Source organism: Tupaia chinensis, unplaced genomic scaffold, assembly GCF_000334495.1.
Source record: "Tupaia chinensis unplaced genomic scaffold, TupChi_1.0 Scaffold141724_1, whole genome shotgun sequence".
NCBI lineage: Eukaryota > Metazoa > Chordata > Mammalia > Scandentia > Tupaiidae > Tupaia > Tupaia belangeri.
Genome location: NW_006201581.1, coordinates 1,247,660 through 1,260,643, shown reverse-complemented (window position 1 = coordinate 1,260,643; position 12,984 = coordinate 1,247,660). Strand labels below are relative to the sequence as shown.

Below are 12,984 nucleotides of genomic sequence, written 5' to 3'. Positions count from 1 at the left end.
CAGCCATGAGCGATCCAACACCTTTCACCTCCACGTCGCCTGCTGGCCCTCTGTGCTGTCTTTTTTGTTCTCTCTTTCTTTAAATTTTTGCTGCTTTCTTTTATTCTTTTAATTAACTAGGGCCAGCACTAGCTACCTACTAGAGGTGTAAGCAGTATTTTGGGCTTCCTAACATTTTAAAAAAATTACAACACATTAGTAGAATAAGATATTTTAGACATATTCAGTACTTTCTTTATGAAAATATTTTTATGCTTTGTTAATATAAAATGCCTTTCACTGCCAATTTTCTTTTTTTTAATCTATTCCTCTGTATCATACTTGCACCGAAATTTAATTTAAAAAATACTATATATAATGAAAGTTTAAATCTCCAACATTTTTAATAACATACACACTTTGAACATACTGAAACTAGAGTTTGATGTAAAAGTTTGTTATTATATTAAATCTTCATCTTACAGTGCATTTAATTTGTGAAATACTTTAGTTCCAATGAACCTGGACTGAGCTAACATGTATAATGGACACTTTTTGTCATAGACCCACTGATTAGGTATAGATTGATATGTTAACAAAAAGATGATGGAGTGGGACCAGAGGGTGGCGTACCAGTTACATCCCTGAACTCCCACTCAGTCTACTGAGGTTCCAGTCCTGGACCCAGTGGCTTAAAACTTATGCCAGGCACCTGTGTGTACATGCCCAAAATCCTGAGAGGAGAATGGAGGAGAAGGGATTGTGGCATGGCTGTCCCTCCTGGGGAGCGATTTCTCGCTTTCTGTCTCTCTGTCTCTCTGGTGAGCGCACACGCCCTATAGAAAAAAATCTCTCTTAAAAACAAACAAACAAACAAAAAAAACAGGATGGAGGAAATAAAAGGAAATTGTTGCTCCTAAATGCCTGTAAATACCTATTTCATACTGTAATGGAATGGTTCATCTGTCTGAACACCTGGATGTGAAAAGTGTTTGTTTTAATAAGATAAATATAATACATACTGGATTCACTAGTATATAGAAGAAAATGGCTTTACTCTTTCTCCCTTTGTCCTACTAAACAAAATTTCCATAACATACTAATCCTATCACTTACATAATCAGCAATTAATACCCATGTTTTGGCATAATAAAGATCCGCCCACCTAATAAAGTTAGTCTAATCCAGTGTAAAAAATTCATAAGTTAACAACCATCTCCTTAATATTTCTTGTCTGCTTCAACTTTGGCTTGCTCCAGCCTTGGGAGACTGTCGTAGAAGGAATAGTCCTGTCTTTCTCTCCTCTTCCTTACTTTGCTTCTGCTGCCTAGGCTTCCAGTAAAGGTCTAGGTAAGTTAATACTGGAGTAGTGAACCTAGACTTTGCATATGGTATCACTGCCAGATGGTGTAGGTGTTCTCTGGACTTACTGAATGTTAGAAGTGGACTTGTCCTCTCGTGTGAAATTATTGACAATTTCACAGAGATTCACAGAGTAGAAAAGTGCTTGCAAACCTGAGTCTCTTACATGGAATAGCAGTAGATGAAGAGAACATATTTACCTTATATGGAAATAAGTTCTCCTATTCAGTTTGAAATTTTAATATCATTTAAATACACTTCAAAGACAAAGTCTTATTTATTTTCAAATGGTTTGTCTTTTATAGCCAATATTTTTAGAATTTTAAGTAGACAAGGTAATTGAAGTATAATTCTTTTCAAATTAAAATCTATAATTCTCCTACCTAAGGTACTTCTTTATAAGGACTCCTTTTTTCTTTCAAGATCACACAGTAACTGGCTTATGTCTGCGACACTAAACCCAATGATAAGGGAAGGATAATTGTTTTATGTCTTTGAAAATTATGGTGAATTCCAAAACAAGCTATTGTCAAATGAGTATGTTTGAGGATATTGAAGTATAATTAGTATTTAATATGCACTTTTTGACTTACCATTCATTGGTAAGTAATTCAAGTTTAGCATTCTCTTCTTTCAAATAAAATTAAAGAACATGGGTTACTTTGAATTGCAGCTTATATACAATTTGCCAAAATAGCTTGTCCAGACTCTAAAGCCAATTATTGTATTTTTCTTACATATATAACCAACTATTGATAGGCAAATGCAGCCTTACTCATGATGTTTCATTGATTTAAAATTCCTAACATACGCTAAGTAATAAATTATAGTATTTTCAAAAATAGTGACTCACAGCACAATGTACAAATGCAATATACTGTTTTATTGTACCTTGCTTAATATTTCTAAATCTACAGAATTTCTAAAAGATTTAGAATCTCAAACTTTAAATTTTTCTATATTTAGTATCGGATAAAGTGATATGATATTTAAATGCAAATTATTTTATTTTATCCTATGTTCTATGTCCTTATTCATTTAAGTACATTAAAATATAATTTAAAATAGATTGTAATGTAGAAATATTGTATGGGTAATACTAAAACAAATGGACAAGTGTTCAGAGGAGCCCGTAGGACTAGGAATAGCAGAAAGTCATTGCCACCCATGGTCTGAAGGGGACGCAGACAGGGACAGATTAGCAGCACCCATAGCAAATAACCATAGCTCAGAGCTGCATGATAAGAGCAGTGATGTTCAGCAGAAGGATACAGCTTCTGATTGGTAACTCAGCAGAGAGAGTCAGGGGAAGAAATGCTCAGTATAACAGTTCTCCCTACGGACTGAAAGGAAAACTGTTATTTGCAGAAGACATGAACTTATATGTAGACAACATTAAATAATCTACTAAAACTTTATTATCAGCAAGTTCTCCAAGATATGTGATCAATACAGAAAAATAATTTGTATTTAAATGTATTTGGAATGAAAAATTAAAAATGAAATTAGAAAAAAAATTCCATTTTAAATAAAATCAAAAAGTAAAATACTTAAGAATAGGGTCAGACTGTGGTATGATGCGTAAGGTAGCTGGATCCCACATGGGCAACTGCACTATTTGAGTCCCAGTTCCAGTAGCTTGAGAAACATGCCAGGCATGTGTACATGCATGGGCTCAAAATCCTCAGAGAAGGGAGAAATGGAAGAGGAGGGATTACAGCATGACCATTCTCACTGGGGAGGGAGTGCTTTTTCAATTGAGAACCCCAGCCTCTATCTCTCCCTGGAAATCATACATGCCCTCTGGCATATAAATAAACAAACAACTTAGGAATAAACTTAATAAAAGAAGTGAAAAAGGTATACTCTTAAAAACTAGGAATGTTGCTAAAGAAAACTAAGGAAAATCTAAATAAACAGGAATAAATGAAAAAGCAACCATTTCTACAGGTCATATCATCAATACTTTTAAGATGGCATTATTTTCCAAATTTATTTACATATTTTAAGCAATCTCTTTCAAAATCCCAGATGATTTATTTGCAGAAACTGACGAGCTGATTTGTAAACTTATATAGAAATTCAAAGGATTGGAACCAACAGTTGGCATAATGGCTATGTTGCTGGACTCCCATGTAGTCGACTGTGGTTCAAGTCCCAGACCAGGTGACATAAACTCAGGTCGGGCACATGTGCATGCATGCCCAATACCCTGAGAGGAGAATGGAGGAGAAGGGATTGCGGCATGACCATCCCCCCTGGGGGGTAATTTCTTGCTTTCTGTCTGTCTCTCTCTGTCTTTCTGGAGAATGCATGTGATTTATGACAAAAAAAACTCTCCAAAAAGAAAAGAAAAAAAAAAAGAAATTCAAGGGATCTAATATAGCCAAAATAAGTTTGAAAAAGAAGATCAAAGTTAGAGAACTTACACTTCCTGGTTTCAAAGTTGCTACGTGACTACAATAATTGGATACTGTTGTACTTTTATAATGGTATAGATATAAGAGTAGAGAAATAAAACTTTACATTTAGAGTAAATTAATTTTCTTTTTTAAAAACAATTATTTTATTTAACTTTATTTGTTTTCTTATTTTAATTTGATCAGGGAGGGATACAGCAAGAGAGAGAGAGAGAAAGTGAGAAAGCAAGCCAGGTTTGGGACTCGAATCGTGGTCAGCCAAGTGGGAGTCTAGAGCCCTTAACCACCATGCCACCTCCCAGGCCCAAGTAAACTGATTTTCTCTCTTTCTTTTTCTTTTTTTCCCAAGTAAATTGATTTTCAACAAGAATGACAAAAGACTTAAATGAGGAAAGAATAACCTTTTCAGCCAGAGGTGCCAGGGCGTCTTAAAATCCACAAACAAATCAATGAAGTTAGAGAGGTAACTCATATGATACAGGAAAATTAAGTCACTGTGGATAAAAGATTTAGGTGTACTTTTTAAATTTTTTGAGACATTTTTGCTAGAGAGGACATGTTCTTGTCAGAGAGACACAGAGATAGAAAGTGAGAATTCATTCCCCCAGGGGAAATGGGCTAAGTTGCAATCCCTTCTCCTTCTCCTCCATTCTCCTCTCACGATTTTGGGTATACATGCACACATGCCTGGCGAGAGTTTTAAGCTGCCAGGTCCAGGACTTAATTACATGCAGTCAATTACATAGGACTCCAATAACGTAATCATCACACCACCTGTTGGTCCCTCTAAATGTAACAGTTAATACTACAGAATTCTCAGAGAGAATATAGTTGTATGTTTTATGGTCTAAAATTAGGTGTTTTCATAAATATGACACCAAAAGCATGAGCAAAAACAACAAAGAGAGAAATTGGACTTCCTCAAACTATTTAATTCAAACAACACTATCAAGAAAGTCCGAGTAACTAACAGAACTAGTATGGGACTAGTAGCTACAATATATAAATAACTCTTACAATTAAGAGACAGCACAACTAAAAATGGGAAAAGGATTAGACATTTTTCCAAAGAAGATATACAAACAGCCAATAAGCTAATTCAAATATTTTCAACATCATCAGCCCCACCAAGCACATATTGATACTTACTTGTCACTCTAACAGTTTTGAGAGTTCAAACATTGAACTTTTCTTGCTCTCTGTCTCAAATACTTGCTTGTCCTTCCACCATGGGTTAATCCAGCAAGCAAGCATGTGAGACAGAGGGCAGGACAAGCCTGTACACCAATAGCCATAGCACCATGGCTCATAATGACCAAAATGAAAACAATCCATCTTCCTACCAACTAAAGAACATGTAAATAAAATGTGATACATCACACAATGGAACATTACTTGACAAGAGGTAACATGTATTGATACATGCTAGAATATGAACTTTTGGTATACTAAGTGAAGGGAAAAGGTTAGAGAAGACCACTTATTTAATTATTCTGTTTATATGAAATATCTATAACAGGCAAAACTGTAGAGGCAAAAACTTGATTGTTGGTTTCCTAGTAATAGCAGGGGTGGGGGAAATGGAGGAGGCTGCCATTAATGTACATAAAATTTCTTTGGGGTAATAAAAATATTCTGAATTTGTAATAATGATTGCATAGCTTGAAGAATACACTAAAAGTCAGTGATTGTATACATTAAATGTGTGGTATGTGAATTATATCTCAATACTGCTGTTCTTAAATAAACCTAAGAGAAATAAATTTATCTATGCTCTTTTCTTTATAAAGTTTGCAATATAAATTTATCTATGCTCTTTTCTTTATAAAGTTTGCAATATAAATTTATCTATGCTCTTTTCTTTATAAAGTTTGCGAAGGAAAGGTAGTATCCCATCCAAACGCCACCAAAACACCATTTTGAAGAATGGAGTAAGCTCCATACATAGAATCCTTTGCATGTACTAAGGAGTGTCTGCTAAAATAAGTTGTCTGGTGAAGTCTCTCAATCCAAGTAGTCATCTTTTAATGTTTCAACTCAGTATTAACTCCATGGATTGTGGGAACTGTATACCTGCATACTAATAGTCACATAATATTTACTTATAAATACTTGAGAAATAAGCAATGCATAAATAGATGGAACATAAACATGAGTAGTGGATAATGCAAATTTTCAGAGGGACCCGATTCCTTTGATTATCATATTTTGCTATCAATGAATCATGTCATAATGAACACACATGTAATCTCATCTTTCTGCACATGTGTAAGTTTATTTGTAGTATAGAAGTCTAAGAATATAACTTTTGAAACAAAGAAAAAATGTAAAATTAATTTTAATAAGTGCTGCTGAATTGTCCCTTTACTTGACAAAACTTTCACAATCTACAGTTCCATAGTAACTTCAAAAAGTCAGCACTTCTGTACTCCCTAGACAATACTGGGTATTTGTGGTTTCAGTATTATCAATGTAATGGATGGATAATATTTATTGTTGCATTAATTTACATAATTGTGTTTAAACTTGAATATTTTAATTTAGTTCTATTTATTTGTGTATTTTGCCTTTTACTTTGCTGTTTGAGATGTTTTTATATGTTATATTGATATTTTGTCTCATATACTTTACAAATGTCTTTATGTATTTTTCTGACATTCAGTAAAACATTAATATTTTTATTCAAATAGCTGTTTTTCAGCTATATGTTATGGATTTATTACTATATAATTTAATGGAGTTTTGCATTTTATTTTAAATAAATTGCTATTAATATACAAGAAACCTTAAGATATCTTATTTTTTTCATTGACAGAGGGTATATGTACCTATAATAGAGAGGCAAAGAGACACACAGAGAAGGAGAAAGTAACTCCCCGCAATGGGGTGTGGTTATGCTACAATACCTTCTTGTCTCCATCCTGTTGGGATTGTGCATGTGCAATTGTCCATGCCTAGCATCCTTTTGAAGCTACTGGGCTGGGAGTTCGGCAGTGGTCAGATGTGTAAGATTGTCTCCTTTAACTACCAGGATATGGGATCGGCTGTGATATTTTAATTGTATGTCTAAGCACTGTGCTCATTTCTCTTGTTTTAACAATGTTTTAGTTTATTTGCTTTAGTTATCTTGAATTTTATTAAAATTCCTTGACTTTTCTGTATGATTGATTGTCAAGCTTTAGAGTGCATCAGAATTATCCAGAGAGCTTGTTAAAGTGTACATGCATTCAGTAGGTCTATGATAAAGCCTGGGGCCTGACATTTCCAAGAAGCTTCCCGAACATGCTGCTGCTGCTTGTCTAGGAAGCTGCCCTTTAAAAAGTACTCTTTTAGAGAGGAAGACTCCTCCATTGCTCCTGAGAACTAGTGATTTCAGGGAAAAAAGAGAAATGAAGATTTTTCTACTGATAAGTCAGCCTCCAGTCCCCAAACTTGAGTGGTAGGGAGCCCCTCTAGCTTTCTCTATGTCTCTGTCTGCTTCTCTCTCTGTCTTCTCATTTTTTTTGTAATTTTTCCTTTTTAAAATTTTTTAAGGTAAAGTGTTCTCTTGGCTTTTAGGTTCTCCCTTATCTTGCTAATAAGCTCCTTTTCTCCTCCCCTCTAGGAGAAGCAAGGGGCAGTTCTTCAGAAGAAGACTCCTCTATTGCTCCCGAGAACTAGTGATTTCGTGCAGTATGCAAATGCACCATGCAGTTTTTTATTTTTTGCTTTTTTTAAAATATTTTTTCTTTTTTCCTCCTTCATTTCTCTTTCTTTGTAATGATGAAGATAACAGATGGAAGAAAAGAGAGACAATGAACTGCAGAAAAGGCAGGAGAAAGAAGTTGATGGGTTCCAGGAGGTGAGGAAATTCTTACAAGATATAAAAGAGGAAATACATACCATAAAAAAAAAAACGGACCTGTTAGAGATAAGGCTATAATACAGGATGTCAAAATCTCCCTTGAAAGTATTAAAGCAGGCTAGATCACACCAAAAACTGAATCTTAGATGTAGGAGATAGAATTGCTGGCCTAGAAAAATCCACCATGAAAACTGAGAAAATTGCAAAAAAAAAATGAGAATAATATACAATAAATAGTAGATACCATCAAATGTCCAAACATCCGGATAATAGGCATCCCAGAAGGTGAAGAGACTCATAAGGGCATTGATAATCTATTCCATGAAATCCTGCAAGAAAACTTTCCAAATCTAGAGAAGCATTCAAAGATCCAATCCCAAGAAATACAAAGGACCCCAGATAGGATAAACCCTAGAAGATCTCCAAGACACATTATAGTCAGATTCACCAAAATCACAGAAAAAGACAAGATACTAAGATTGGCAAGAGAAAAACAGCAAGTTACCTACAAAGGCTAACAGTGGACCTCCCATCAGAAACAATCTGAACAAGGAAAGAATGGGAAAATATATTCAAAATGTTGAGTGAAAAACAATTTTAACCAAGAATACTGTACCCGGCAAGATTTTCCTTCATATAAGAAGAAAAGACAAGAACATTCTCAGATAAGCAAAACCTGAAAGAATTTACCAACACCAGACCAGATCTCTAAGAAGTTCTCAAGAGAGTGCTATAACAGGAAAATTAAATGCAGACACACAGAAATAAGAGTTCATAAACTAAGAAAATGGTCAACTTAATCATAGGGACAAGGCTGGAGGTGAACATTATATCCCAGAATTTAATCAAGAAGATTGAACCACAACAGAAGATAGATTATGTACTTGAGACTGAACTGGTGAAATAGCATTTTATAACTTTTGACTAAAACATTTCTGATTTTCTTCTAGGCTTTGTTTTCCTATTTTAAGAATTTTTGTCCTGTCTTGAGCTGACGATAGGTTCATGTACCTACTATTTCAACAGAATCCTTACCTGTTTCCTGGCTTTAATTTTAAGCAACATTCCTTAGCATTTCTTTGATTTATTAAAGTTAAAACCGCTTTTCTTGAAATTAAAAAAAAAAATTTTTAAAGAATTTCACATAAATTAAGAGAGAGAACAAAAGATAGTCAAGGAAATGACCAATTTAATGTTAGGGTCAAGAAATATCCACAATAATGTTGAATGTTAACTTTCCAGTATTTAAACAAAAAGTTTGGACCACATATTCAACACATTCACGGCATATTGAAGAGAAGAGAGTTTGAACATAAGTCTGAACTGGCAAAATTTAATTTTTTGACTTTTGAGTGAAACATTACTGGTGATTTTTGTTTGTTTGTTTTTTTACTATACTTTGTTTTCCCAATTTAAGCATTTTAATTAATTTTGATTTGTTGATAGGTTTGGTAATCTTTTAAAATATTTTTCTGGTTTGTTTCTTTAAGTGGAAACATAAACTTTTCTTCCCTCCTGACCCCTCTGTAATTGGAAAATATTTGGGAGTACTCTTATATTGTGGCAAAAGGGTTATTTGCATAAGCTCAATAAGACTCGTTGCATTGACTCAGAAATTGGAAATAATCATTACTGGACAGGACTTTGATTGGACTGTCATATGAAGATTAATCAGAAAACTATGGAACTAAGGTGGATCTCAAGTTAGCTAACAGAAGCTCTTAGGAAGATGGCCTGGCACCATAAATAGTTTTGCCTGGCAGAGAGGATTAGAGAAAATATATAAAAGAAGTTATAACATAAAATAACCTGGACTTTTCCAGCCCAGCATTGTAATCAGTAGAGATCGTAAAAGAGCAACCACACCTGAGGATTATCTTGAGAAAGACTTTGAAGGAAGAAAAAGACTAATCTTTGCTAGCAGATGACATATCACAGAATATTTGGTAGGCACGGCTGAATTGAGGTGATTTATGTGTGATGTGTATGCTGGGTATTTGCTTTTCAACAATTTGAGTAGTTGACATGTAAATATTGTCTCAAAAATATTTAAAGTCATACTGTTTCTGTTGTTATGGAGTCAAAAATTATACAAAATTGTAAAAGAAATATTTTGAGCATTATTTTTAAAATTCAGTATTTTGAAAGTTGTTTATTAAATGTCAAGAACTACGGAGTATGAGCAAAAAATTTTTTATAATGTAAAGTAAATGTTTGTGGAAAAATGTAAAAATAAATAAGATTATTTTTAAAAAGTACTCTTTTATATAATAATTACTTAATGTGCAATTAATTAGTCTTCTACCCTCAGAATTAACTAGGATCACCGAATATTATTAAAAGTAAATGATAACAATAGCAGATGACCATGTTTTGTAACTCACTATTATGGAAATATTTCAACTATTCTATCAGTTATGTTCATAGCAGGGTTCTATTAGTGGTAATATTCCTTCTCCTCTTAGTATATGAAAAATTCTTTTGTCTCTATTAAGCGTAGTATTTGGGTGGTGCAGACAGAAAGGATAATGTAAATTGTCGAAGGAACGTGATTTATTTTGCTGTTGCCATATTTTGCTATCAGTGAATAATGTCATAATGAACACACATGTAATTTCACCTTTCTGCCATTTTCAAAAGCACTCTCTATTTTCCCAGGGTATAAAGAGCTAAGATCTGATCCTGATGACTTTGTACGGGATACATGGTCTTCAATAGCCTGGAGACACATGGGAAGGTTCAGGTTTGGATCCTGGGTCAACCTGAACACGCTAAGGGTACTCATGTACACTGAAAGGTTAAGGAGGGGATCACAGCATAGTGAGACTTTGTCAAGGGTACAAATTTCTTTTTCTCTCTCAAGGAAAGACAAACTTTAACATTTTTTTTTCTTTTTTTCTTTTTTGGAGAGGTTTTTGCTATAGGACACGTGCACTTGCCAGAAAAACAGAGAGAGACAGAGAGATAGAAAGCGAGAAATCACCCCCAGGGAGGATGGCCACATCGCAATCCCTTCTCCTTCATTCTCCTCTTGAGATCTTGGGCACACATGCACACATGCCTGGCATGAGTTTAAGTTGCCAGATCTGGGACTTGAACCACAGTCGACTACATGGGAGTCCAGCGACATAGCCATTATGCTAATTGCTGGTCCTAAACTTTAAAATGTTTTAAAGCATGTTTCTAGTGTGTTTCTACTTGTAGTTTACAATAATAGACTTAATAAATCTCATGTTTTTAGTTTAAGAGATTTGCTTGTTATATAAGGAATAGATACACAATTTTATTATATTATTTTAAAATGTTATAATTTTTTCTTTTAATATTTTCATGTGATGAAGTAACACATTTTTAAGAGAGATTTTTGCTATAGGGTGTTTGCACTCACTGAAGAGACAGAGAGACAAATAGTGAGAAATCACCTCCTAGGGGGATGGCTATGCCACAACAACTTCCCCCTCACTCTCCTCTTAAGATTTTGGGTACATACACACATGCTTCTGCCATGAGTTTCAAGCTGCAGGGTCTGGGACTTGAACCAGAGTTGGCTATGTGGAAATCTAGTGACATAACTATTACGCCATCTGCTGGTTCCTAAAATAATAAATTTAATAATTTTGAGATATTCTTGTGTTAATGGATGCCATCTTTATATTTTTCTTATTAACCTGGCATAAAACTTATGCCTAATTATTGGGTTGTCAGAAAACTCATGACTCATTTTTACATAGAAAAACAGAAAAATACACTATGACTTTTCAGACGACCCAATATTTTTAGATCAAAACTATGAAGTGTCTGAAGAGTTACCTTGCAAGGTATGCCACAGTTTTCTATCTACCTATACATAGATAGATATAAAATCACAAGTGTTCTGAATGGGGAAGAAGATGCTTTTCCTCAGGGAGCAGGTGGGTCCTGTTCTCTATGCTGCTCCAAGGAAATATGGTGAGACCCAGATGACATCTGTTCATGCAGTGAACCTCCTCCCCAACTGTGAATACTGACCTTTATATAGGAACTGCTGGCATCATTGTTCATTCTTCCTAAGAGAGTGATTGAAACCTTTGTTTCAGAACATAAGCAAATTGTCTCTTGGAGTGATGACAAGATCATTACTATTCTTAGTTAATAAACAAATAGATTTGGAGAAATAAATCATTATTTCTTCAGAAGTATCTATCTTGATATTCCAATAATTATTTGCCACTCAATTTTCCTTTAACCTAGATGCCAGTGGTCTTTGCTTAGGAAGCTCTGACCATGTAGAAACAAAATTATTCATGAGGCATTGTCTTCCAGCAGATTCCAATTATTGTAAGCTGTTGAATCATATTTCTTTAAATAAGCTGATGAATGATACGAGAGTCATCCCAAAATACATTACAATTTTTGAAAGTTCTTGAGCTTTTCTTTTCTTCTTTTTTTTTTTTTTTGAGAGGTTTTTTCGCTATAGGGTGCATGTGCTCCCCAGACATACAGAGAGAGACATAGAGACAGAAAGCGAGAAATCACCCCCCAGAGGGGATGGTCACGCTGCAATCCCTTCTCCTCCATTCTCCTCTCGGGATCTTGGGCACGCACGCACACACGCCCGGCGTGAGTTTTAAGCCACTGGGTCTGGGACGCAAACCACAGTTGACTACGTGGGAGTCCAGCGACATAGCCATTACGCTAACTGCTGGTTCCCAAAAGTTCTTGAGCTTTTGAAGCCTGCAAACAGATTCTGGTTTAAGAAGATCTACATTTTTAAAAATCATTTTGATATTTATTTGATTTTACTTATTACTATTATTTTAAATTTGCTATAGGGCATTGTGCTCACCATGATAGTGAGAGAAAGTGAGAAAGCAAGCCACGAAGTCTGGGACTTGTACTATGTTTGGCCATGTGGGAGTCCAGCATCTTAACCACCATGCCACCTGCTGGCCCCAAGAATATGTGCATTTGCAGAGATCTAAACAGAAAATTACCATGTACACCCAATCTCAACTCATGCCACATTCAAAAGCAGTCTCCTATTTTCCCACAGTATGATGAGCTACACTCTCTTTCAGATGACTTTGGCATGCATGGTCCTCAATAGCTTGGTTCCAATTAAACTTCCAGTGTGATTTCTCAGTGGAAATGTTTGTCTAGTCCTTCTAGTACTCCTTTCTCTACTTACCAGCTTTTGTTTATTCACTTTTTTCACTTATACCTATTACAATTTTCTCTAACTCACATACTAACTCGTATAGGAAATCTTCCCTAATAATTCTAATCAGAATAACTCTAATAATTTTGGGCATCTATAGAAATATATCTGTATCCCTTTTGTTAAATTTAATATATCGTCTTGGATTATAGCTCCTTTCATGCTCCTCACCTGTAATAAAT

At 34.7% G+C, this 12,984-nt stretch overlaps 1 pseudogene; it reads left to right on the top strand.

Moving 5' to 3' along the window:
- Positions 1 to 11,483: 11,483 nt before the first annotated feature.
- Positions 11,484 to 12,984, top strand: part of LOC102495560 (glutamine synthetase pseudogene) — a 44,007-nt pseudogene continuing 42,506 nt past the window's right edge.